General features: G+C 39.3%; 1 non-coding gene across 1 annotated transcript; it reads right to left on the bottom strand.

Annotated features, from left to right (window-relative positions):
• Window positions 1–21,111: 21,111 nt before the first annotated feature.
• LOC150064441 (U6 spliceosomal RNA) lies at window positions 21,112–21,215 on the bottom strand. The gene has a single exon (XR_016535367.1). It is a non-coding gene; the product is annotated as a U6 spliceosomal RNA (small nuclear RNA).
• Between the last annotated feature and the right edge of the window lie 940 nt (window positions 21,216–22,155).

The raw sequence follows: 22,155 nt of genomic DNA, 5'->3' as shown, positions 1-22,155 counted from the left end.
TCCTATACTGTAAAATAAAGCCTTGGAAATGACAAAAAAAGTACACAGATACTGATGATAAAACACCTCCTGAGAGTCTCTCTTCCTCAACCTGTGTGACCTGTGCATTCACTTTTTGAGGTCACTACTGGAGCCTGGTCTTGCTGGCTCCCACCTTCCCACTTTATAGTCTTATTTTGAAACCCCAGAAAAGAGATCTAACACTGTGACAGTAATAACATGTGTGTGGCTCTCCTGCCACAGACTCAACTGTTCAAAAGTTAAAAAGAAGTTCTACTTCTCTTCTGACTTTCATTGTCAGGCCAGGGACTCTAATTCTCAGCTAAGCGTGCATGTAGCGGAGGCTGTATAACTAGTTCTGCCTAACAGAATATTATGGAAGAGACACATGGTATTTTTACATTCTTTCTTTAACCACTGGCTGTTTGACAAGGCTTGGAAAGGAACCAGCCACAGATCCCAAACCCTCACACCAAGTCTCTAAATCATCACACAAAGAGCTTCAGCTGGTGAGTAGCCCATTTTGCCCCTGTACAAGAGGGAGGAAGATGAGAACTTCTATTGTGCTTGAATATGTGTCGGTGTATTTGTTTTAGCATGTCAGCCTGTACTGACTGTCTAACCCTGCCTATCACCTGCTCTTAATACAGCTGCTGTCCAATTATCCATTGATGACTGTTAAATGTTTGTTATTTGAATTGCTTTATGTTTTTGATCTCCTTATTAAACTGATGGATATATTATGCTGCTTTCAGAAGTAGTCCCCAAGAGATAAGCCCCAAAAGATGAGATCTGGAGCTTTATTTGATCATGTTCTTGAGCTTACGTGTAGAATTAATGGGATGCTAGAAAAGTTTGTTGTACAGTGGAATTACAATTAGTCAAGTTCATACCTACACTTGATTGAGATGGAGGACCATCTAAAAGCAATTGCACTGGCTGCTGAACTTGACATTACAAGCATTATGATGACTGTGGCATAGAAAGGAGTTTTGTATTTTTGAGCACTTCCAGAAAGAGAACAGCAAAGTCAGATTCTTCAACTGCCAGCTCAAGCCACCATGTGAGAGTCAGAAAGCCTTCATGGCATAATTTTTTTAATTTTTACTTATTTAGTTTGTTTTTTTCATGACATAATCTTTGTAGCCACAACAATAATAAAGTTTCAAGTCAAGCATAAAGTTTAGGATTTCAGGTTATTTACAGCAGTAGTCAAGTTCAATTCCACCAAGCCTCACATGGGGGAAGTCAGATGCTTTTCTACAACACCCTCACTACTTCCTGGAATGGCCCTCCTCCACCAGGTAACCCCCTCAGCACAAACTGCAAGCAGTTAAGTTACTAGATCCAGGTTATGTATATGATTTTGACTTGGCTCTCCACCCTTCTCATTTTAAGAATTCTGAAATAAACTATAAGAGAATCACATTTTTGTAGTAGCACAATTTACTAGTACAATATGCTTCAACACTGGAAGATTACATATGCTGACTCAGAAGACACTGAAATGAAAAGCACACACTGAGATACAGTGGTTCTGCACCCAAACATACAACAACAGTCCCTCTCTGAGGAGGTGACCAGATCTTCCACAGTTCTTGATAGCTTCATCTTCCTAGGGTCACTACATCTCAGTCTTTCTTAGATGACTGCCACCTTTTCTGACTTCTGAAATATAGTTGACCCATGGCTCTTACTGAGCATTAACTAGTATAGGGATTGATAATATGAAGGATAAACTACATTTATTAGGTTAGTGTTTTTTAAGTAACTGTATATCAATGAAGATGTATACATTTTAGAAGAGACCAACTATTTGGAACTATACACTACAGGTACAGAGCCAGTCCCACCCCAGCTAGTTTGTAAAAATCACCCCTTTTTGAGCCCCATCTTTCCATTCTGCATAAAGCTGGGAAAGACAAGGTCCACCAGAATAATCTCTGGAGTTATGTTCCATGATGAACTCACATCTATTCCAATCCCTTTCTCCTGACATTTGAAGCACTTGGTGTTTTTCACACTTGGCCTACTCCTCAAAGATGCATTCTCTTAGTCTAGGATTGGAGAGAAAGAGGAAAACACAAAGTTGTGGTAAAATTCCATGAGCTGGAGTTTCTAATTTAGTGTAAGAATATCATTTCATCCTTGCAGAGATGAAGGGAGCTTGTGAAGAATGGGGAGGAAAAGCCATCAAAGGTGCTGACATTAAGAAGGTGGGTAATTTACCTTCAGAGCCATGTAGCTTGACTGTGATGCATGGGACCTAGAGTTTGAGACACTGAGCAATGACAACATGGTGAGTTTGCCTGATACAGAGGAGCTGAATGATTGCAGCCGTGTGGGGTGGAGGCTGTCAGCAAAAAACACAATCAAGCCTGGGCTGCACTTTATCACCTAGACCATCTGCTGGATGGTTTAGGAAGCCGAGAACCATTTGCTAAGTGACAAACTGATGTCACTTTATTCTAATGTTCCACACAAAAAAAGAACTCTGCCAAGCAGCAGACAATAACAACAGACTATTTTGTCGCTTTTCATCAAGCAATTTGTGTGATGTTTTGAGTCCCCTAAGTATTATTCTTGCATTATGTTTATACTCTGATATCATCTGGAGAACAGGAAATATGTCCCTAAATATTGGATGTCACTTTAAGTAAATTGTTGTTCATTAAACCCATTGTAGACACTGTTTTGCCTGGAATTGTTTTAGCTGCAGTAAGGGATTCTCCATAATTCTTTCCCCATCTCCTGTTCTTTCCATCTCATGCACATCACCTCAAATACCTGATTGTGGACGGGAAACAGGGGCTCATGGTGGATCCCATGAGTGTGGGGATTCAGACATGTGGTGTGCACTTCTGGAAGCAGAAGCCAAGTGCTCAGAAATTCCACAGGCCAAAAATATGCCTTTATCATCTTTGTCTTTAAGAAGGAATCTTGCTATACACAAAGAATATTTCTTTAAGAGAGATTGGCTGTTCCTCTGTGTTCTGACTGCTCTCACAATTACACAAACACACGCACACACACATACACACATACACACATACACACACAGATGATAATTCCTTTCACAGGATGCTTTGGCTCAATTGCCTCCATAATTTACTATTGTCTTTGTCACCAAGACACCTACACACAGCTTATAATACCAGATTTTTAAGTGATTTGAGGATAAACTGTTGTGTTGAACCAAATGTGCAAGTCTGTCTTTTCTTCCACCTTTTCTTTCTCTACTAAAACATGTATTATTGTTAAGGGATGTTGATATTGTGGACTGCATTCTGCAACAAGTCCATTCAAGCTTACACTGTCTTAAGCTGAACCACTGACCTTTTGGAGAGTCCGACGATGAGCCACCATGTACCTGTGCCCCACTGAAACCATTGTGAAGATGGCAGTGATAAGCCTGAAGATAAATACTGTGAAAATGCCACTCACAGGTTTTTAATACAGGATACTGAGAGGCAACTCCCCACTCAGTAAAAAACTATGTCAGAGTAGGAATTCATGCAAAGGCCAGTGAGCTCCAGACACCCTGCCGGCATGTGCTGAGAGAAAAGCATGGCTTCAGGATCCAAGGATTTAGTGATTTGTAAAAAACCAAGCTCCTTCACATAGGGGCAGATGGTTACAGCCATTCCTAATATTGATCCTAATGGTTTTATATAAAAAAGTTGCCTTTTCAAGAAAGGCTTCTGACTTAACCAACAGCTTACAATTCTACTTTGTAAGCTCCTGCAATCTGGCCAAAGCAGAACTACAATGAATACAAAAAGGTTTACTGGTATTTTTCTATGTTCTACCAACTTCTCACTAGTCTGTGAGATCCTTGATTTCAAGGAGTAGGTCTTTCTTTATATTCAAACACTTCTGGAGTATTTGGCATATAAAAGATGCTTGGTAAGTGTTTGTACAAGTTGAATGTTGACCTTCTTGGCAAGAAATACATCCCTGGGCACTATGGCTGGATAGAGGTTGGAAGTTTTGATTTTTGTGGCAATAAATTATTGGTTTTTCAGTTTCTATTTAGTCACCGTTAGTTATATCTTGAAGTTTTTTGTGATAAAGTAACATTCGCCCTGATCCTAAAACCTATGCTCATGTGAGGAGGAGGTTATCTTACCAGGTCAAATCCACAAATATTGTATTAAGTAGTGAGTATATAGCAGGACTGATCAACAAGAAGGAAGGACAGGTAGATTTTGAAGCCATAAGAATATTATTTGCGTGAATCAAGACAAGCCAGAGATGTGCTTCATCACAAATATCAGATTCATCAGCTCCCACAAAATGTCATCTATGTATGTCCAAATTACAGTTCTGCAACAGTAATGAGAGCTAGTGTTCCTTGAGCGTTGTCTGCAGGCTAAGTATTGTGCTAAGATACATGCCACAAACTGCTCCTTAGGGAATCCTACTGAAGGGGAGAGACTAGTAGTATCTTCGTTTTACAAATAAAAACTGGAAGAAATATCAAGATCTCTTAGTTTATTTTATGCTACCACAGCAGAAGACTATACTCTGAGAATCTATAAAGAAAAAAAAATAGTTCTCATCTTCCTGTAAGCCATGTAGTCTAAGATCAAAGGGTCTCATGTGGTAAGGATGATTTTGTTACATCATCACATGGCAGAAGCTATCAATTGATGAAAGATCATGAGAGCGTACTGGAGAAAAAACTCATTTTCATAATAAAGCCACTCTTCTCATAACCTACCCATTCTGTAGAGAAAAGTCCTCAGGACCTAGTGGTAACTTTTTAAAGTTTCACCTCCAGTACCATCACCATGGAAATAAAATTTCAACATGAGTTTTAGAAGGAACATTGAAACCATGCTCAGCATTGAATAGCTGGCAAATGGCTGAGCTGGGATTTAAATTGGGGGACCTGACTCCAGTGCACATATGCTTTGTTTCATCCATGAAGTTTACATGTTGAGTGATAAATGACAGGAGTAGTAAATAAATGAACTGTGATAATCACACAAACTTGATGTCATAAGTTTACAAGAAGCAGGAATATGTGAAGCTAGGACTATGGTAGGTCCTACCAAAGGCCGTTCAACTGAGCACTGATCTGTTCAGGCTGCCTTTCTCCCTTTGCTTCAGAAGAAGCTTCTTAGCTTAAAATTACTGAGATCAGTAAATATTAGAAGTCTTTTAGATTAGCCACAAATGTAGGTCTGTTTTAGGGCCAAGATCTAGTGGTATTGAATGATGATAATCTTCAGGACTTTTATCCTGATTGCTATTTCAATTACAGTGCTACACATTTAGCCATGAAGTACAAATCCTCAACAAAAGCATTACTTTACAGATTACAAGAACATCCCAACTTTTCTTTAAGGGGTCTTATATAAATTTTTTAGGTTTTGTTGTCCTAACTCCATTGATGAAGAGCGAAACCACTATGGACAAGATGGTACCAAATACACATGAGCCTAAAAAATGAGGACCACATGTATCCTAGATTTTGAGTAGCATGCAATTTTCAGGCATCTTGAATTTTTTCTCCCCTTTTGAGCTTTAGATCAACCACTTAAAAAATACAGAAACCATTCTTAGCATACTAACCATATAAATTGTTAAGCTACCAGAGTATCAAGAACCAACTAGCACAGGAAGAACAGCCTCTCCCTGCAAAGTCTACTCAGCTCTCCTAAAGGCCAGATAATTTACCCTAAGGGTATAATGGTTCCTGAGTTCTCCCCTTTCTGTGCTACAGTGACCATCTCATTAGAGAAGGCAAAACCTGGACTAAAGGACATAGGAGGAAGAAATGCTCTTTCCCCTAATTCTTCTCATCAGGATACCTGACAGTATAACTCACAAAGCTGTCACCTGTCAGACTTAATTCCCATGATCTACTGATGATATTAATGAGCATCTTTGCAAGAGCTCTTTATGATATTTGCCAAGAAATAATTCTCACCCTGATGATAGCAATTAGCAATAAATGTTCTCTCTCATTCCTTTTTAAAAATTAGTGTCTCAAATTGATGTGTGTTTTACAAGATTAGTTATCTTTTGCTTAAAAAACAGAAGTAGATGTGACTGATCTATATGTTGATCTCAAGTTTGCACCTACTGCTTCTGAGAATTCCAGCCAACGTTTCCTTGTCACAGTGGAGATGGGGAGGCTTCCTGTTTCTCCTCTCTTAGCAGGTGGCAAAGAGCTAAGACTTGAAAGCATCAGGCTAGCAGCTCAGCTGGTGTCTCCAATAGGCTCTGTCTCCCCACAGACTTGCCCTTAACAAGCTAGGGCATGACAATACTGGCCTTTAACTACCAGGACTGACTGGCTCTTCCTGAGGGCACCCTGAGCCATAAACAGATTGGAAATCTGGGGGAGCTGGTGTTCCCTAGAAGCAGAGCTTGATTCCAATTTCCTTCCCAACCCCTTCATTGCATAACTCTGAGGCAAATGTCCTACACAGCTTCCAGGCTTAACTTCTCATCGCTCTGGGAGGTAACTGGATTGGTGATCCAGTTTTCTTAGATAACTTCTGTCACCTTTTTGATGAATTCTTGAACCTGGATTCAGGATTTATTTCTAGGCGACCAAATCTAAGAGAGATTCTAAGGTGTCCCAGGGAAGTAGTTTGCTCAGTACATCCAATGTCCTCTCATTCAAGAGGAAGAAGGATCAAACAAATTCTAAATGTTGAGAATATTTCTCCTGTGTTTCCCCATGGACATATGTGCCTTACCAAAACTACAAGGCCCAATACAATCCGAGCTCACCTCTTGGTAACTCTCTACTTGGAAGACTTGATGCCAGCCACTCTAACCATTTTTTGCTCTTCCTGACACAGGCCTGGTACAATCCTGCTTCAATGTCTTTACTCATACTCTTGCTCTGCCTGGACTAGCCCTTCTTCCCCCACCTTCCAAGAGGCTTTCTTCTAAGAGTTTCCTTGTAGAGACCTCTCTGGATCACTACCTAACTCTGACACTCAACATTCCCTTTGTCTGCTTTACTTTTCTCCATAGCACTTATCACGATTCAGCATGGCCTTACCCAGGTCTTGCATCAAGGCACTTTACAAGGTAGCAGGGAAACTTCATACTAGTCACCTTATAATTGACCTTTATTTTTTTCCAGTTTTCAATAAGTGTCCATTTTTTTCTTCAAAATTTGTGAGTTTATGCTCAGAGAAATCACCTTGAAATTGTTTGAAGTTCAGACTTATAACCTGTATTTGAATTCCATCTACTTACTAGCATATAATCTTAAGCAAATTACTAATCCGCCATTGCCACATCTGTCAACTGGGCACAGTAGTGTCCACTTTACAGAATATTGTAAAAACTAAGAAGGGCTGGAGATTTGCACCTAGCAAATGGACACTTGGCAGGCACTTATTGGACAATGATAGGTTGGTAAGTGATTGTTCAGAGCCTTTTCACAATGGTGATCTGGGCTCTTGATGCTCTACAGTCTCTTGACATCATCCTACAACTCAGCAAACAGCTTAAATCTCCTCTCAAAACTTAGAACCTTAACAGGACTCCCAGGTGTTCATTTGCTGTCTAATCATACTTAGAATAAAGAGAAGCATACAAAATGGAAAAGTCAAGTCCTTGTTTTCTTTGCCTTTGTGACTTTACCACAAGTAAATCAGCCATCATGCGCCATCCATCTCTGGCTTCAATCTTCTTGGCCTATCTGTGACTTCCTATGCATTGAAATCTGACTTCTCTCTTCTCGTTGGATACACTTCCTGTGGACACTGTGTGTTAGCCTGTGGATGGAGTCATTCCACTGCAGGCACTGAAAAGGTCTGGCCATGTCTCCTTACCTGCAGGCATTGGGCCTCTGAGACGGCCAATAGTTGGACAATACCAGGTGGGCTGGAGCAAGCTCCCAACGCACCAAGGCTCAATGGAAGAGATCCAGGAGTTGGTAAGAGAAGGTGACATGAAAGGGATCGATGAATGCCATGGCAAGATTATCAAGATAAGCAGCTATAATTCTTGCTGTGTCCGTTTGTCTTTTGGTACCATTTTTACCTTTTAGCTGTAATAATGATGCAACAGAGGAATTCCATCATGAAATCTCCACTGCAGTGTTCATAAGCACCACGACACAGCCCAGAAAGAGCACCAGGTCTAAGATTACTCCCTCAACCATGCTCCTATTCTATGTAAAGATCTTTTTTGCTTGCTGTCTGGAACTTTTTTGTTCTACTCTTAAATCCAGGGTTTTTAACCTCAGTCTCCCTATGGAAATGATACTCCTTCTGCTAGAATAGGGAGAGTAGATGGAATGGGAAAAGTATTACAACTTAGGTTAGAAGTACATGCACACACACAACAAAAAGCACACACACAACAAAAAGCACACACATAACAAAAAGCACACACACAGTGTTGGGAAGTTCTATCTGAGGTTGCATCTTGTGCTTTGAAGAAAACTCTGCTGGTAGAAGATCTGATGCTCCTTTTGGTGAGCCAAAGATGGCAAAGGTTTCCCTCTGATTTCACATTTACTGCCTGTGCAAGGTCTCCTCAGGCATCTAGCCTCTGTTCTATGAATCTCAAAGCAAGAATAAGTGTGGCACAGTGGCAAACTACACAGCATCATGTTGGTCTCATAACAGATCCATGAGCTGACAATTAGTCCATCGACTATGTGCCTTAAATGGCCCATTTGTTCATTTGTTTTACTTCACCAGCTGGGCTCTATTCTGTTTCTCTGAATTCAGATATTTAGATTCTTTTCTTCAGGTGCAGATCTTAATAGACATTGTAATATAAATTCTCTGCAAGATGGTCTAGATGAATTAAGTATTATTACTCAATCACATTACTGTGAATAATTTACTCTTATTAAAAGTTTTTTAATTTAATGTAAAGGTGATATACAGAGGGGTTACTGTTACATAAGTCAGGTATTTAGTACATATCTTTTTGAACAGTGTCATCTCTTCCCTCGTTTTCTCCCAATTCCCCACCACCCCCACATAGGTCTAGTGAATATCACTAGCTGCATTAGTTCACCCTTTCCTTATTTCAAAGAAATGTCCCATCAGTTCTTTGCTTCCCTTTATTTTACTGCCTTCTTATTTAAGTTGGATATATTGGGAGACCTTGGCAGAACCATTCCCAGAGTTATTTTCCTCTTCATCCATTTTTCTTTTCTTGCCTAGGCAAATGATCTTTGATATCTATTTTGTATCATTATATATATGAAAGAAAGCAAAATGTAATGCCCAATATTTATATCATCTACTTAATACTGCACCTCCAAGAACTTAAAATGAGAGTAAGCCATATCCAGAAACATAGATATATTTAAGAGATTACTATTTTCAAATCCCTTTACAATTAATAGAATGCCTGATTATGAACTTCAACAGCTAATAAGACATGCACCCCTACCAAATTTCCTCTGTTTCTTACATGTCTTGGCTTGGACATTCTACCCCAGGGATAGGACTGCATTTTGCTCCTCAGCTGCTCTGTCTGTATGTTACCTAAATGCTTCAAACATCATTCCCTCTAACTTGAGCACCTGATCTCAGTTGGACTCCTCTATGTGGCTTTTTTGCCTACACAATATTCCCCTTCTGTCTCGATGGGAGCAGCACAGAAGAGACTCTGCAGACCCGCATTAGAGTCAGATAAAACCAGGCTCGACAGCAGCAGATTGAAATCACAGCTTTGTGTTTTATTAACTGAATGACCTCAAGCCAGTTACTTAAAATACTGAACCACCATTTTTCCATCTCTAAATTGAGACCAAGCTACTCACTTCCTAGCATCATTTATTTCCCATCTCCTAATCTCCATGTACATTCCAAAGGGGTTCTAATGCTTTCCCCCTTTGGCATTAAGTAAAAGATCTTACTTATTTCAGTTGTGAATATAAATTAAAAATTACCATCATAGAATATGTGTTCTCTCGGTCATTACTTGAGAGATTTGCATCTCTCATGCTAAAGAAAATCAATTTCCAAAGTAAATGCTGCCTACTGACCACGTGCCTTGACTTTACTTCAGAAATCAGAATAAATTGATGATTTAGGAATAAAAAGTTATAAAACTTATAAGGAATATAGGGATATCGATAATACAGATTAGATGGAGACAGATGATGGTATAGATTATATAGATACATATGTGTTAGTCAGATTTCCATTACTGTGATAAATCAACTTAAAAAAGGGGAAGGCTTATTATGCTGCTGGAGTACTGGAATTTCAAACTCAGAGCTTGCTCTTGCTAGACAAGCTGGTACCTTCAGACTTTTGTGGCTGTTGATTTGGAGCCTATGATGGCATAGTATACCATGATGCAAACACACAATGGAGAGTACGCAAAGCAATCTATTAGAACTATGGTACACATACACATTGCACAAAGGGAAAAATGAGTTGGACTCCTCAAAATAGTACCTGGTGGTCAACAGTATAGCTTGTGCTGCTTCTCAAGTGAAAATAAATGAATAAATGATCAAATGAGGATATCAATCTATCGTGCTTGAATACACTGTATCCTCATTATTATGAATATACTTATTCTTACAGTAGCCAGTACTGATTTGGTTGCTCATAGAGCTGTAGACAGTCATCTTGCTAAAATGGAGGAGGACCTGGTTCTGAGGGCCAGGGTTTACCTTGGTTAAACACCTAAGGCAGATGTCTTATGAGTTTTCATACGTGAATCATTAAAGAGCAGTTTAATAGTCATCCAAATAAACCTGTGAGGAAAATAGGTTGACCATTTTAAGATAGCATAGGTCTTTAGGGACTAGATGTCAAAGAAAATAACAAGGAACTTACATAGCATCAGAGATCAAAATCAAAGGAGAGTCAAACCACAGATGAAACCATCTCTTGAGATACTTATTTTAAAACCTGAATGTATCAGAATCATCTACAGAGTTCGTGAAACAGAGATGGCCCTACATTCCAGATCCAGAAAATTTGAGGTAGATGCAATAATTTGTATTTCTAACAAGTCCCCAGGAGACCCTGATGCCATTGGTCTTGCCTTGGCAAAAATATAAATGCTTGTGCTTTTTATGGAGGGGTACAGTGTTGTCAGCAGAGATAAAAGAAACAAACAAAAGAACAGATTCTCAAATGTCAATTCTTTGCTCCCAGCTTGTTAGCACTGCTTCATAGTATACAGGGCCAAAGGTCAGAGGGTATTGCAGCGTCTTTATCTATTGCCCAAGACTAACCACCATTCACTGTCAACTGTCAATCAGTACTTTAGTATCCTAGCATCTCAGGACCTGAATCTCTTAGCTAAGGATGACTGGGAAAAAGATACATTGGCAAACACTTAAAATCACTACTGTACTCTGAGTGTTGCCTTTGCCAATAAACCTAGTGTTGATTCCATATTTTTAACTCAAAATATAAATGCAGCTTTAAACAACACCATGACCAAGAAAAAGGACAACAAAAACCCAATAGACCTCATTACAATTTTTCCCAGTTACCAGAAAAGAGAACACATTGAATGTTTTTGTGTCCTGGGATTGTTTATACAATGTCATAATCACAATGAGATATTATTCTGACCCTTTTAAGGCAGATCTCCCTTAGCTACAATTTCTTTCCTTTTTTCCTGCAGGCACAGCTTACACAATTAAGTGGACACCAATTGGTACTCCCTAAAGCTATTTCAATCCCTGTCTGGCTTCATCCCCTGTTGGAGAGCTTGTCAAGCAGTCGTATCTGAATTTGAGTGAGTCTCTCTCCACTTATGCTCCTTCAGGGAGAAATTGAATTTCTTCTAGGGCAGGTTCACTGGTTATTTAGAAGGATATAGGTAAGGCAAAGGCAATTGCACGTTTATCCCTGAACTTTAAAGAAGCCATAGATTTCAAAAGAAAATATATCTTTTAATCCCTCTACAGCTATTCTTCCTTTTAGTAAATAACTGGCATTTAAAAGAAACCATTATTGAACAAGCCTTCTGGGCCCGTTTTGTAATTGCTAAAAGAGCTTCTCAGAAGATGAGTTCCATTGTGAGTATTTAAGAAAAAGTCATATTTAGTCAAAATACACAATTATTTTTATGTCTTCCTAAGCTTTGTTCATGAGAAGCAAATTCAACACAATATCAAAATGCATTGGCTCTCACCGTAGTCCCTGTAAGTCTTTGAGCATTCCTGTCAGAATCCATATTTGAGGCCCCATGGAGCATCCTGGATAAATCACCTGGAGTCCTCTCCTAATGCATACAAGAGTAGGTAACCAAGTTTGAAGAATCCTAATACCCACTTTCACCATAGCCAGTTGTTATCAGGGGAGGAAAATTATATCAGTAACAAAAGTGCAAGGAAGATATATCAAAATAGATATATATCAACATTAAGAAACTAAAAGTTTTCTGAGATGTACAGAATAATGCATAAACAATGTTTTTTAATATGAAGATAAATTTCTAGTATAACTATTTGGAGAAATGGAATGAAGAAAATATTTTTTATTTTCTCTTTAAAATTTTATGTAATTCTAATCATTAAAAAAATAGCAATGCAGCCGGATGCAGCGGCTCACGCCTATAATCCTATCTACTCAGGAGGCTGAGATCTGAGGTTCAAAGCCAGCCTGGGCACTAAAGAACCTGAGACTCTTATCTTCAATTAACCACTAAAAAAATGGGAAGTGGGGCTGTGGCTCCAGGGCTAGGACAGTAACCTTGAGATGAAAAGCTCAGGGACACTGCCCAGGCCCAGAGTTCAAGCCCAATGACCCACAAAAATAAAGCAATGCAATTGGTAGAGGTTTCCAAAAGAGAGGAAAGAAAGTTGATCAGACTGTATGTAAGAAAAGCCAGACATAGTAGCATACACCTACAGTCCCAGTGCTCAAGAGGCCAACAAAAGAGTATTGTGAGTTGAAGGCTAGAATGGGCTACATAGTGAGAGCTTGTCAAAAAAAAAAATGTACAGAAAGATAGGTTCAGAGAAATATATGACTTTGAAAATGGAACACTAGCACTTTTAATACTAAATCTGACAGTGATCATCAAAGATATGTTGCCAATAAAGATTTAACAGAAGAAAGTCAAGGGGTCTGCAGGTATAGCTCAAGTTATAAATTGCCTGCATATCAAGCATGAGGCACTGAGTTCAGTCCCCAGTACTGTCAGTACTGACCACTCTAAACTAAGACCAGCATAAATAGGTTTTCAGCAATTCTGTTGTGAGAATTGGATGATTTTTTAAAATCAAATTCCATCTTCACATCATCCATGACACCATAATAAATTTCACTTACATCATTAAACTTATATGAGTATTAAATGGTAAAGTGAAGGCTTCCAGTGTCAAAAGATATAAATAAAACAGTGTAATGTTGGTTGGAATGTAAATTTGTTCAACCATTCTGGAAAACAATATGGAGATTCCTCAAAAAACTAAACATTGAGCTTACCTGTGACTCAACAATTCCATTCCTGGGCACTATCCAACTGACCACAGACAAAACCACACCAAAGCTATCAGCACAACCATGTTCACTGTACCATTGTTTACCATAGCTAAGATATGAAATCAACCCTGATGCCCCTCTGTGTATGAATGGATCAAGAAAATGTTGCAGGATACACAATGGAATTCTATGCTTCCATCAGAAAGAATAATATTGCGCCATTCCTCAGAAAATGGACTTGGAAAAAAATTTATTCAGTGAAGCAAGCCAAACCTAAAGAACATAGGTTGTATGGTTTCCCTTATTTATACTAATTAGAATGCACTTGTAAATCTACAAGTAAAATACAATGGATGGTAAAAGACAAAAAGTTACATTTGGACATGGTAAATTATGTAGGATCCTAAACCTTCAAACCAAAAGAGGATATCCTAAAAGGGCTCAATAGCCATGTGCATATTTTCATATAAAATAATGTTTATTAAAATAAACTCCAAGAATTGGAAACAAGAGGGTTTTCATTATTTTGATTTTTGTTTGAGTTTTTTTCCTTTGTTGCTCTTATGGATTTCTGTACCTTTTGTCTTGTATGTAACTTTATTTATTTGGGGAAGAATAAAAGGGAGCACAAAAATGAGACAAAGGTAAACAAATGAAGCAGTGACATTAGTATTATCCCTCTGTAAATCACTTTTACAATAATAATTAAAATAAAAATATAAAACGGTATGAAATCAATAAGTATCTAATTTTGCTGTATACAACTTTTTAAATTTCACAGAAGTCACACCTCACTAGCACTCCATGTTATCTAAAATTCCATTATTTTTATTTAAAATAAGGTGTGAGGAACAAGAGCCTAAGAATTTCCTGCTTAAATGCAAACCCCACCAGTCTTAGAAATGTACCACACAGCTCCATCAGTTGTAATTCACAATGGATCACACAGAACTCTTCCCTAAAATTCATCCCCACCACTCCTAGAGTCAACCACTAAAGGGAAACATATAATTGGGTAATCAAGATGTCCTTTTACCTGTGTCCATTCTGATTTGTCAGTGTCTGTATCAATCCCTTGTTACATCTTTTGAGTACTGGCCCTGTTAAGAGGATGACAAATCGAGGTGCTGTCAAGGTTTGGATGATGTAGTTAATGCCATATTAGAGAGAAAACTGGGGTCTATAAGCATAGGTTAAAGAGATGAAAGCATGGACCAAAAGGAGATCTCAGCCCACTGACTACTTAGAGTGACTCAAGCCTCCCAAGAGCAACCTGATCTGATCAGCAGAGGAAGCTGACAGCAAGAGGGGAAAAATGAGAAAAAGGAATACTGAAAATTGGTGGGATTAGTCCTCTCCACTTCAATCATTGCACAGATGGCTAACCATGTAACTGGGTCACTTTATATCTTACCTACTCCAGAACCTCAGGTTGGGCCAGTTAAAGTGGTACAAAGTGAGTCAAGAGGCTGCAGTCTTCCAGAAAGATGGGAGTGAAATGGAGAAGGCAGAAATTATTGAATTGTTGTTGGCCAACCAGATCCCCAAGTTCACAGGGCAGGCGGGGTAGAGGGGAAGAAAGGACAGAAATGTTAACTGTATGCCCTGTTATGCACAGGACAAAGCTGCACAAAGAAAAGCATGCCATCCAAAACGCCAATTGCACCCCCAGCTAGCAACAGCAAGGAAGATATTCCATACTTTTGCAAATCTTGAAAGCTAAGACTCCTATTTCATTTTTTTAGGTTGAAGTTGAAGGAGAGCATTTCTTTACTACAAAATAATAGAGTTTGAAAAGTTGGATTTTTAAGTCAAAGCATTTTTTTTTACTTTCTTTGGTATTAGAAGCAAAAGATTCTAATAATGACATTTTGTGCCAAGAGTCATTAGACCAAAGTATCTGCCTGAAGCAAAATTTTATAGCCAAGTTATGAACCTGCAAACAGAACCTTAGCCATGTTGATAGGAGCTGACTGTAGTAATAAAAAATGAATTTGTTAAATAAAATATGTTTATAATTCACTGGGCTCAGAATCAGGTAGGTGGAAAGAAGCCTCCAGTGAGTCGTTATGATTTTGCAAAATAGTCAAAAGAACACTTCACTCCATAGGTAGGTAAAGGAGTGTGTGCTCTACTGTCATTATTACAGTGTGCCGTTTCATTTATTCATGGAGTGCCAAGATGTAGGGGCTCTTTCAGTGGCTAAAATACTGTGGACAAAAGCAAGAAAATGAAATCCTTGCCTTAAAGAGATTGCAGTTGAAATGGGTAAGCAAGTCCAGTTGGACTGATAACAGGAAACATTGGAAGAACACATTAACACAATGAGCTTTTGGAGATCCTGGTGGGTTTAAACAGTGATTTTTAAAGGAGGAAGGGCAGGATAGATTCATTCGGAAGTTATTAAATGTACTATGAAAGAAAATAAGCCTAGTCAGGAAGTAAGAATCTCACGGGGCTATAAAGACTAGAACAAAACAAAGGAAGAAACAAGGCTTAATAGTGCAGAGCATAGAAGAAATTAGCTTTGTGGGTGACCCAATGGCTCATGCCTGAAATTGCAGCTACTTAGAAAGCTGAGACACAGAGGATGGCAGTTCTAAGCCAGCCCAGGGAAGAAAAGTCAGTGAGAGTCCTCTCCAGTTACTGGGCTAAAAAGCAAGATTGGAGGCATGACTCAAGTGGTACAATGCCATCTAAGTAAGCATAAGGTCCTGAGTTACATATAACTTTTCTTATAAATGAATGGCCAATATAATCACCATGAACTGAATATCAAATATGAAAAAATGGAATAGAAAAGAGGGTTAAAAGAAAGAAAAAGGACACACAAATGAGTATTAAATGTGAGGAAAATGGAATAGAAAAGAGAGTGAAAAGACAAAGGGCACACGTCCTTTGGACATGTAGATCTAATTTATAAATGCACAGGTAAACACATGCTGGATGTATATACAAAATGTATTGAGCATGGCATTTGCAATAGAGGGTTAAAATAGTTTAATTCCTTAGAGAAACGAATTCACAGACCAACAAAATGAACACCAGGAAGCTGGCACTTGACAGCTATAGGGGAAGATCAAGGGGGGATGAAGAGAAGAGGAAGAATGCAGTCATCCTATTGAAAGCATATCCAATGAAGATAGGAGAATCAAGAGGAGGCGTTGTGTTGGGAGAGATGGGGGAGAATGGTGAAAGGGGTGACATCAATCAAAATGATTGGCCTTATAAGCTGATTTGTACAACTACTTAAAGATAATAAAAATATAGTTTTAGAAAAGAACTGAAGAAAACTTGCAATTTCAAGCTCAGATGTTTCCAGTTTCAGCATATGAAAGGGGCTATTCAAAGAAAAAGAGGAAGTAAGTTTACAGGCTGTTCCCTCTATATCCCTAATTCCTAAAGTCTCCGCATGTGACTTATATTTGAAGAGTAAGCCTTGAAAAGAGTGAGGGATTCAAAATGAGACCCTGAGGATGAACCCTAAATCAGTATGACTGGTGTGGTTATAAGACGAGATCAGGTCATACAGAGACAGCAGGAATCCCTGTATGTATAGGGACGCCTATGTGATGACAGCAAGGAGGAGGGGGCCACCTGCAGACAAGGAGACAGGTGTCCAGAGACACCAACTCTGCTGACATTTAGAATTCAGCTGTTGAGACAATGAGTAAAGTTCTCCTATTAAAACCATCCACCTAGGCTACAGTATTTGTATGGCAGCCAGAGAGGGAGGGAGATCTGGAAATGTAAAATGAATAGACAAACAAACAAAAAAAATAAGACAGAAAACATTCTTCCATTAATAGTAGGGCTTAGATATGATATACCATTAGTTTTAGGACCAGAAAAACAATTTTACAGAGGAGAAAATTGAAAGGCAAATCACTGTATAGTCATAGGGGGATGTCACAGCACTAATGTCAGAAGTCAAGTCTTCTGACAGTAAGTCCTGATAATTTTCTTTTCTCTCTGAGTAGTCCTCACAGAGTTCCTTCCATTAAGGCCTTGATGGGGCAAGACTGACAGCCATTTTCATTGTGGACCCACAATCATTCTCCTGCAGTGGCCCTAGGAGTCTTGAAACTTCAGAAACTCAACAGTCATCCTGTTTCCTAAAGTCCAAGTTTACATTTTCCCATAGATTGATTCCCTTATCTAGAACCCATCATTTTGGACCCCCAGTAAGATCCTACTTACTCTTCCATTCAAATTTTTGGTCTCTAACACACCCAACCTTGCGTTGCCCCTCCTCTCTACATGTTATAGTCCTAGTCCCTAGTCAGGCCTTTCTATTTCCTTTAGAGATCACTCCTACCAACAGCCCTGGTTCTGGATTCTTCCCAGATCTTCCCACATTGTGTGCTCATCATCTATTGAGTTTCAGATTTCAATAGGCAATAAGCTGGACAAAGCTAAAAACCAGGTTTGTCCCATGTTTAATGAATATAAATGGAGAGGATTATTTATTATGTATGCTTTAGAAAGGTTACATTTGCACTGTCTCAAATTCCAGCAGACATTTGTTCATCTGACTAACCCATCATATCCATGTAGATACTTAGTGAATGCCAGTGGAGCAAATGAGGAAACAAGTGAGAACACAATATAACACTCTCTGTGGGGGTAGGGCACATGGTAACTGCCTCATACATCACTGGTTTTGCTCATTTTCACCCCCTAAAACTTTGAAACCACAGAGCATGGGAAGATGGAGAACCTGGTGGGTCATCTAGAAAATGACCAGCTGGCAAGATGTCAAAATCCTAGACAGAAAGTTAGCCTTTGGAGAAGATACTTCTAGAACTGGTTTAGATTCTGGCCATCTCAGACTGTGTTGCTATTTTCAGGATGCTCAGAGAAAAGGCTTAAGTGACAGAATTGGGTTTTTGTAGCAAAGGATTCAAATCTAGCCAGAGCCCTGAGTCCTTGAGAGGCTGTGTGACCTGCCAAAGGTCACAACTGATGCTAGAAAGATGGGAAAATGGGCACTGGAATCTGAACCTACAAACTATGGCTCCAAGGTCCATGCTATTCCTGGCTGGGGTACACAAGGGATGGGTAGATTCCCTGAATTCTCACTGCTACTGAGAAATGGTGGTGGTTGATGGTCTTTGGCATCTCCAGTGGAACTGTTGAATCCTTACTCAGCCTCCTTGTACACTGGACCTGTTGGAAGGATGAAGCAGGAATCTTTCAGAAGGAAAGATTTTATTTTTTCTCTCTGCAGGTCTGGATTCCTACCAGTGGAATGTCACCAGTCAGAATAGGCAGGTGGCAAATTTAAGCAATTAGTGAAAATCAGGGCTCACAATCTTGAGAATAATTAATGTTGTCTTCTAATCTCTTTCCTCTGGGGGAAACTTTGCATATTGCATAAAAGAAATGTCATCTACGCCTCACTGTTTCCAGAACCTGACTGTGAGAGCAGCACGCTTCTTTTAGAGTTCTGCAAAAGCATCTTTAAAGGGTCTTTCCCTCGCTCAACAGCTAAGTCCACACATGCACTACAGATGTGACACCACATAGACTGCTGTAACCTGGAACTGTCAGGATGGGCAAATGGGTTATCACAGTGTGACAGGACACTTCCCGTCTTCTACCTCCCTTTTGTACCTTCTTTGCCAACGAGGCACCTAGAGGACAGTGGTAGGGACCAGCAGAAAAACAGAGCACACAAACTTCTCGTTTAGAAAGGTTTACAAAAGTGGAAACAGCAAGAACAAAGAAAAAGAGACAAAGAAAATTCAGGAAACAGACAAGGAAGGAAGAGACAAGTTACTATATTGTGGATTTTGGTTTTGGTGATGAAGTTTAAAACCAGGACTTCATACCTACTCAGCATGCTCCACCATTGTATCTAAACCCAGCCCCTAGTGTTGGTTTTTCTTTTTTGCTGTTGTTGTTTTTTTTGTGCTTTTGTCTCTTATGGGGCTTGAACTCAGAGCCTAGGCACTGCCCCTGAGCTTTATCATTCAAGGCTAGTGCTCTACCCCTTTGAACCACAGTGCCACTTCCAGTTTTCTGGTGGTTGTTTGGAGATAAGAATCTCATGGACTTTCCTGCCTGGGCTGGCACTGAACTGCAACATCCTCAGATTTCAGTTTCTCAAGTCACTAGAATCACAGGCGTGAGTCACCATCAGGCTTAGTGTTGGTTTTCCTGAGAAGACAGTTGTGGGGGGAAAACAACACTAACTTGTAGGGAACCAAGTTATTCTGAGGTTGACTGGTTAGACCAGCCAAAGAAATGAATTTGACTTAGGATTATATTAGAGGCTCATGGGGCAAAAACCAAGGAGAGACTCAACATAGGTGTTCAATTAAAGTAGGAAGACATCTTAAAGGTGTTTCAAGTCATCTACTGGGGAAACAAGAAAGACAGAGGACTTAGACAAGGCTTACCCAGAACTGGAGGCCAGCAGTTTGGACTCATAGCTCAGTGGACTGTACACCAATGATCTCCTCTTTGATGATCTTTAATTATGCCTGATTATGTGGCATTTGAAGTTTTAGCCATGGTGATGATTTTCTATTTGTTTATTTGCTTTGCTTTAAAATTGTATTTCTACCTTTCCAACACCTTGTGAATGGAGCTTGCTCAGATCTTAGGAGGAAACAAGAAATCGGTCATGCTTTGGATACTTACCATGTCTTAGCCCTTGAGTTAAATATCTTATATTTTCTATGAAATCTCCATCACATCCCTACCATGTATTACTATCTACACAGTAATTGCTCAAGCACTTTGTCAAAGACTTCATGCCTAAAATGAAGTGAAGCTAAGATTCCCTTTGGGTTTAACTTTTCCCCCAAGCCAAGTTCCTTGCACAACACTGAACACATACATTCACGGTCCTCTCCATCCATAGTGCCGATCAAAGTCCTGTGTAAATCCCTGAGATCAAAAGTGGTGGGTGGAACCCTCCGGTTTCTCATGTCCACATCTCTGATCAGCATGTCCACGGTGGAGTGCTGGCTCTCGCCTGGCGGTCATATACGTCCCTTCAGATATGCCAGGAATGTTACCCTAGTGATGCAGCTTACTCTGATCAGAGAAACCATCTGTTGTTTTCTGAGAATGGAGAAGTCTTGTCATATGTGCACCTCAACTTAAGAGGAATTGACTGTTTACACTGGAGTAAGCAACATATTGCGAAGAAAGTGGTGGGGGGAAAGAGGAAAGGCGGAAAGAATGTGATATTTCTTTCTGCCATTCAATTTAATGGTTATACATCATACTAGGGGATGAGAGGGCAGGCAGAAGTTTGTCTTTCTAGCCATCTCTAACCTGGGTTTCTTTTAATAGTGATAGCATATTACCCCATTTTCAGTATTTCAAAAATGCCTTCTTCATACAATATGACCCTTCAATTCAAGCCAACTTTAATTGAAATTATGAAGAGGGAAGGACTGAGCAGTCAGTGTTGGAAGAAATACTGTTTTCTATTTACCCCATGTGATGATTTCCTAAAAAAAAGTTTTTAATGCTAATTTTTGCTATATGGCCCATTTGCAATGCCTTTGCTTTGAAACCAAACTTCCAGTAAGATTTAAGACATTGTATATGCAAGTTAGTATGGAAAATTCCTGCATGCTTATCTCTATAGCTAAGCTGTGACTTTTTACTCTCAAAATCTGAGGCTACCAGGTATGTACAGTGGAAATAAAGTAGGGGTTAATAAAAGAACTCATCAAAGTTCACAATGCATGTGTTTTTTTTCTTCACCAATTTGTGTGTCATCCTTGTCTAAGGGGCCATGCTAATCTCTGTATTGTTTCAATTTCAGTATGTGTGCTGCTGAAGAAGCACTGCATGTGTTTTTTAATGGGAACATGAAATACAATCTAGAATCATTTACTCCACTGGCATTTTAAAAATATGATTTTGTTGTTATTATTAAGGGGTTGCACAGAGAGTTTACCACTTCATAAGTCTGTACATTTCTTCTTTTTGGACAGTGTTAATCCTTCCTTGGCTTTCCACCATTTTCTCTCTCCTGTCTCTGCCCACAAGTTGCACAGTTAAATTTTCCACACAGTGGTCTACTGTCATCTTTGAGTATTCACTTATAAGCCCAATTCTATACTAGAAACTGAATGAAGAAGACTTCTGCCTACTGAGATACTTGATCAATGTTATTATAAAAGGAAACATAAAGAACATCATTTTCATCACAATGCTCTCCTCATGAGAATGTTATATTCACTCTAGTCGTAAGTGCTTTAAAATCTGTTAAAGCCCTAACTTCCTATGTGACAGTACTTGGAGCTGGGGACGTTAGAAGGTAATTGAGTTGAGATGAGGTCATGAGAGGGAGCTGTTCATAATGGAATTATATTCCTAGTGATAATAAAGAAGAGGAAGAGGGCCAGATATAGGAAGCTCATGTTTATTATCGTAGCTAGGTGAACAGTAGAGACTGTGAGGATCACAGTTTGAGGTCAGTTTCAGGCATTTCAACCAAAATCTGGGTGTAGCGTTTCATGCCTGTCATGGAAAATATAAATAAGCAGTTTGTGACCCATAGTGTCTTTGGTATACCTGCAAGACCCTATTCAAAAAGCAATGAAGGTAAAAAAGAAGAAGAAGAAGAAGAAGAAGAAGAAGAAGAAGAAGAAGGAGGAGGAGGAGGAGGAGGAGGAGGAGGAGGAGGAGGAGGAGGAGGAGGAGGAGGAGGAGGAGGAGGAGGAGAGGAAGAAGAGGAAGAAGAGGAAGAGGAGGAGGAGGAGGAGAGGAAGAAGAGGAAGAA

Source organism: Megascapheus bottae, chromosome 4 (genome assembly GCF_031878675.1).
Source record: "Megascapheus bottae isolate mThoBot1 chromosome 4, mThoBot2.hap1, whole genome shotgun sequence".
Classification (NCBI taxonomy): Eukaryota; Metazoa; Chordata; class Mammalia; order Rodentia; family Geomyidae; genus Megascapheus; species Megascapheus bottae.
This window is presented reverse-complemented; position numbering and strand designations above follow the sequence as displayed.